This window comes from Lupinus angustifolius, chromosome LG06 (genome assembly GCF_001865875.1).
Source record: "Lupinus angustifolius cultivar Tanjil chromosome LG06, LupAngTanjil_v1.0, whole genome shotgun sequence".
In the NCBI taxonomy this organism is placed as follows: domain Eukaryota; kingdom Viridiplantae; phylum Streptophyta; class Magnoliopsida; order Fabales; family Fabaceae; genus Lupinus; species Lupinus angustifolius.
In genome coordinates, this window is record NC_032014.1 from 17,943,260 (window position 1) to 17,950,025 (window position 6,766).

At 34.8% G+C, this 6,766-nt stretch overlaps 1 pseudogene; it reads right to left on the reverse strand.

The window, feature by feature from the left end:
* Positions 252-6,433, reverse strand: LOC109350089 (annotated as a pseudogene).

Here is a 6,766-nt window from a genome sequence, read left to right on the forward strand (position 1 = left end):
TATGGACCTAATAATAACATAATGTAGATTTGTAATACAATCTCTTTTACTGAATAAGTACAATTCTGATTATTCAATATAGTTAGTTTATAACTTAGGTGTAAACGATAGCTTAGAACATTTCTTCTATACGTTATCCTGCACCAGTAGAGCCTTTGGTTGTAGCATGTCCAGACAAACGACATGCATTAGGTTATGTAGTTTGCAAATAAACGTCTAAGATAACAATGATAACTTTATTTTTTGCATAATCAAGATCTGAAATGGAATTGTCATCATTTCATAAAGTTTTTAACCATGAAATTAAAGAAATGTTACTCCTCTGAAATATACCAATAAATTACTATGTTGTGAATCTAACACGGTTGCTTAACTATGCCAAGAAGCTCCTAACAGACTTGAAAAACTAAATTCAAAGAATGCAATATGGCATTTAAGGATTTGCTAACACAAACAGAAACAGATGATTTTCCATTCAAATGATAACCCCATAGGCCAGGACCATTTCCCTTGGGCAAAATAAGGTCATCATGCACTCTCTTCTGATGCTTCTCTCTTTTTGCCCTTCTTCATTCCATCACCACTATTCTGTTGTTGCAGCTCTGCCTTCTTTTGTTCTCTAATCATAGCCTGCCTTGCTAGTGGTCACAATTCCCGTACTGTTCTAGGAGGCATCACATAAGGTTCCAGTGGGCGATCAACAAAAGGGTGCTCGCTGCCAGGAAAGATTCTTAATTTTCGATCCCTATCCTACATCCATCAGCAAGAAATACAACTTCGAAGATCAGTTCTTCAATTGTACATACAGAACAAAAAAGATCAGAAACAAGGACTGACAAGATGAGAAGAAAAATATTGACAAATGTATCTATATAAGAGCATGCACATCGGCAATTGCTTAAAGTTGAACAACAAAGCATTGTAGTAAAAAATGTAGAGTTTCTTCAGTGCTAATAAATACTAAAGCAAAGCAATGCTTTTGGATTCTAGAATAAATAAAAGGATCAACAATTCATTAAGTTGTCAATTGTGTTTGCACCCCAGGTTCTGTTAGTTAATTTTCATTAATAGGTCATCTATAAGAATGGCTGTAAGTCTTGCTAAGGCTTGTCACATGCCTTGATCTCATCATAGTGGAACTTCATCTCTCCACAAACTTGCTATACAATAACCAAGCCATATTTTGACTAAGTAGGGTAAGTTACATCAATCAAACGAAGACAAAAGGCTCCAGTGATATTTTAGTCCCTGATTATTTCCCCTATAGTTTTTCTAGGCTCCAACTAATCTACTCTCCTAGTGGAGCTTCTACATGTCTCCTCCAGATATGGACAAACCATGTAAGATGAGATTCTACCATCTTTTCAACATTACGTGTTACACTAACTTTCTCTCTAATGTGTTAATTCTTAATCTTATCTTGTATACTGTGTCCACTTATCCAGCACACACCTTTCTCATCTCTGCTATATTAAGTTTATTTTCTAGTTGGCATCTTAGAGGCCAACATACAATCCAAACAATACCTAAGGCTATTATAGTTGTGCGGTAAATTTTTCCTTTAAGCTTATGGGGCACATCTCTATCACATATAACACCTGGAGAACTAATCCATTTCAATCACCCAACTTGAATCCTACGGTTTACATATCTCTCTACTTCTCCAACATTTTATACGATTAACTCAAGATACCTAAACCTTAGTGAACTATGGTATGAATTTTTACCTCCAAGGTTGGATTTACTAGCCTCTTGCTAAACCTACATCGACCATCTTAAATGGAACACATATGCCTCCAAGGCTTTGTTTATACATTTATAATTTCTTGTTTATTTCCTTTCTCAAGTCTCCAACTAAGACAACATCATCCACGAAAAGCATTCATCATGGCTACACCTGCTCTTGGATATGCTCAGTAAGCACATCTAACACCAATGTAAAAAGATGAGGGCACAAAATTAACACTTGGTGTTGTGTTATGGTTGTCGGAAAATCTTTTCTGATAGCACCATGTGTTCTCACACTAGTAGTAACCCCCATCTTACTTATCCTTCATTGTTTGAAATTTGAAAATCTGTTCGGCCATCCGGCTTTCCAAAATACCTATTTGGGTACCTATTATGTGCCTTCTCTAAATAATAATGAAAACCATGTGCAAGTCTCTTTGGTTAAATTGATAGCGCTCCATCAATCATCGTAGCAAATATATTGCTTCAATGATCAACCTTCTCAACATAAAACCAAATTGATTTTGTGAACTACATGTCTCTTAATTAACCTCCGCTCAATTACCATCATATAACATCATAGTCAATTGGGGATAGCAGAGCATAGCGGCCGATTCCGAAAACAACATATAGGGATAGCGGGTAGTGGGAAGGCTGCTACTGCTGAGGGAAAAATATAAGTAATTTATACCCTGCACTTACAAATACACTAAAATACACCAAATAAAAGAAATTTATACCCTACACATACAAATACACTAAAATACACCAAATTAAAGTGGTAAAAACATAACAACAAGCAATCCTTTATTTCCCGCCACTGCCTCTTTATTTGCCCATACATCAATATCGTTTCTACTAGGTTTCAGCAACACATCATTAGGAGTGGATTGGCAGTGAGGTTCAGACGAGGCCATGATTGTGGGAAGTTTAGAGAAAGAAGTTGGTACGTACAGCAGGGTAGTTTTTCAACAAGAGTAATGCAGCATGAGTTTTTCTGTATGAGCAAAGAGAAAGAAAAGTGTTGCTGCTAAATTTTCATGTTTTTATAAAAGGGCAGCATCACATGCATTAAAAGAGGGGATAAGTAATTTATTCAAAAACCCTAAAAAACCAATGCTTGTAATTAAAAAATGGGGGCAAAAAGGACATTTCTAATTTGAACTTAGGACTCCGACTGCAGCATGAATTGGCCCACAACAGCCAACTACACTGGTATCCACCGTTGCGTCGCGGGAAGTGGCTGACAACCTCTGCGACTATGCTATCGCACCAATATCATGTGCAATCAACTACGTAGTTCATAGTATGGCTCCTGAGTTTAATATCCCAATAATTTGACAATTTTGTATATCTCCCTTGTTCTTATAAACAATGACTTGAAAGGTTCTCCTGGACATTCCAAAACTCAATAAGTATATTATTTGATCCAAATGCTTTGCTATTATCCATCCTCTTCAAAACTTCTTTTACCTTGAATCCCAAACTCTACGATAAAAGGGTTCAATAGAAGCTCCTTTGCTTTCCACACTTTAATTGCCACTACTTTGATCCTTGGAACCCTTTCTTGGCCTTTACTCTTCACACTTCACTCTCCTCTTAACCCTCACATGCATAACGAAAACCCAATATTGGGTAGTCATACTCTCTCCAAGTATGTATGCCATTCAAAGCACGCAAAACTTTCTATTTGATTTTCTTATTAGTAAAATTGATTTGAGTCACACTCTTTTATGTGATGGGACAGTTCTACTTTATAAAACGGTAATTGGCTATTGTGAAACTGAAAGTCAAAGAAAAGTTCAGGATAGTTTAATCTTCCACATTTACTTCCCCAGGGCCATAACCCCCATTTAAAACAGCCATATCCTCAAAATTCCCTCCCATGTGGTTACTTAGATCTTTTGCCCGCTAACTTAATAAATAATGTTGATATGTACTTTATCATTACATCATTTAAGATGAAATGGTGAAAGTTTTGGTGAAGTACCTTAAGAAAAATTAGACCAAGTTATCCTGATTTATTGATAATTTGATATTGATTGCTGAGAGTGGATCTCAGATTGTCAAATTTATAACGTGTATAACAACAGAAAGTTCAATTGAGTTGTTAAAAAGACTGCCATTTAGTATCCATAATAAAAAATAGTCTGGAGGCTATCAGATAAATAATTCTTGTCACATTCTCAGATAGCTGATACTATCTACAATTTTGAAAAATAGGGATTGCTCGGGGAGATAAGGATTATTGCTAAAAGGGTTGTGATTGGTTTAGGGATACAAAGCATGGTAGAATACTCAGTCCTCATTATTTCGTTATATTATTTTGGGATAATTGCATTTTGGCTCAAAAATCCAAATGATTACGGGGTCTATAGCATCTCAAGTGAAAACAAGTTTGTTTGGGTACTGTAATTATGATAATCTAGGAAGTATATTTGTAGTGATATTTTTAAAAATATAGATTCCACTTGTTAAAATCAATTTATATTGTTGCTTGTAGTGAAAAGCTATGGGGGCTACAGGCTACCTCAATCTGGAAATTTTGTTTGTCTCCAAAGGGATTATACTCTTGCAATATTCAAACCAAAAATGTACAAAAACTAGTATGGACACTAATAATTAAATTTCATAGTTCAAAATACCAAAAAATATTGGTCCAAGTAGCACTTACATCACACAGTTTGTTTCTAGGAAGCATGCACAGAACAGCTTTGCGAATGACATCTGTGGGGTCTTTGGCCATCTGATCCTGTAGAGTCCTTTTCTTGAGGTGGCCTATATACCTATATGTCAAAACTTATGTCATAAAAATGTCAAATATTATGGTTTATAGGTATAAGAAACCCAATAAAATAAACAGTGATGAAAATATTTAGGTAAAGTTTTACAGGTATTTGTGGTAGTAATCACTAATTAAAAATAGACTGTGTATTGTTTTCCTACGGCTCATTAATGAGGTAATGGAAAGGTCAGACACATGTTATGTTTTAATTGGAAAATACCATTACAAGATACTGAAGAACTTCACCAAAGTTTTTTTATTGATAATATTGGTGGCAGAATTCCTTAAAATATAGGCATCCAAATCAAAATAAAATTATTTGATTTTTCCATAAAGCCCAAAATTAAAATTTCATCAGCTATAGCTAAGTACTAAATGCAAAGCACTTGCCCTGTGTGCCAGTAGTAGACCTTGTCTGTAAGTTTTCTCCCACTCACACAGATATCCTTTGCATTAAGCACAACGCACATATCTCCATCATCACGATTAGGTGTATAAGTTGGCTTATCCTTTCCTTGAACTACAGTAGCAATTTGAGATGCTAACCTGCCAAGAATCTATACAGGGAGAATATGTATTAACAAATTGATCTCATTACTTCAAATATGCAAATTGTCCTGTATTTGATCAGACATTAAAAGTACATAAGATGTCAGAAGCTTGGAAAACTTTATGTATCATCTAAATTAGCACTTTCTTATAGCTAATTCACCCAATAAGCAATACTTTGTTCCAAAAATGCTCCACATGTATGTACCACGTCATGGCAATAAATTCAGGGGGATAATTAAATATTATATTATACGGACCCTTCTTAGCTAACTTAATAACTAGATATTGCAAACGGTCGACATACATTCTGAATGCTTCCCAAATGAAATGCCCATGAACTTGCAAGACTTATTGTGTTTGATAGCTCTCCACAGGGTTTGATATTCAAATTCCATTCATATTAGGTTGTGAAGCATTTCACTAACCTAATATCTCACATTTTATTCTTTCTCGAAATGCCAAAAAATTTGTGCAGCAAATAACTAACCAATCACAAGCTGAAACTATGGCACATCTTTTAAGTTCAACAGGAAAGACTTCATGTTAAGGACACATACTCACTATCAGTTGTACAAGAAAGAACCAGGAAAAATCCATGCTGACCTGGCCCTTGGCATCAAAAACCTGCCATCGGAGACCATCAAGATTAATCCGTCTTAGTCCAGCGGCGGCTCTCTGAGAAGATAAATCATAAAGGACACGATCAGACATAAAACCAACCTTGGAACTGACTTCAAATAATGACTCAGATGAAACCACTCACATGTATTTCAATTACATTATTTATGTTCAAAACAGCCTTATGAGGGGGAAAAATAGCTGAAAGAGTTTTTAGAAAAATAAGCAATTAATTTATCTAAAAATAAACTCAATCAGTCATGCCACAATTTAACCACAAGGATCCTAATTCACCAGAAAAAGAAAATAACTTCGAAACTAAATTTGAAAAGAGAATCATTTTCACTTCAAAACTAAAATGACAAGCCTAAAATACTGATTTAATCATAGTGAGCCATTTCCACAAACACATGGCATGCATTCTCAGCATACAAAGTTTTACACAACCTAAATGACTACACAGGACTTCAAAATTACCTTCATGTCGAAAGAATTTACCATCTTCATTTTCGCCTAACATTCTTCGTTCGATCTACAACACTATTCACAAACCCAACAAAAAATTAATAAATAAATAGATAATTGGAACACTTTAGTTATGAACGTTATAAAATTACAAGATTGAAAATGCAAGGAACATAGCTACAGAGAGAGAGTGGTACCCAGATGAAGGAGTAGGGTGAGAGCCGACAAAGCAATGCAAATATATGATTCGGAAACAGTGAGCCACTGACTTAAACCCAAAGTCCCAAACCCTTCTCTTTCGACTGAGGAAAAACGCAAAATCACTTTAGGCACAGTTCTTCTGGGTTGGGCTAGTGTTGGAATTCTAATCGGTCCGTGTTCATTTTCACCATATCATTGGGCCTCAATCCAATACCCCATATTGAGTTGTAAATTATATAATGACTGTATATAAATCTTTATATTGATAATGTATAAATATTACACTTATATTTCAATTTGAATGTTGGAATAAATTTTGGGGAAAATGTATAGTTCCTAAATTGACTTAATTGAAAATATACTATTTTCAAATTTTGTATTCCAACATATTATTCTTCGAAGTAAAATTATACTTTT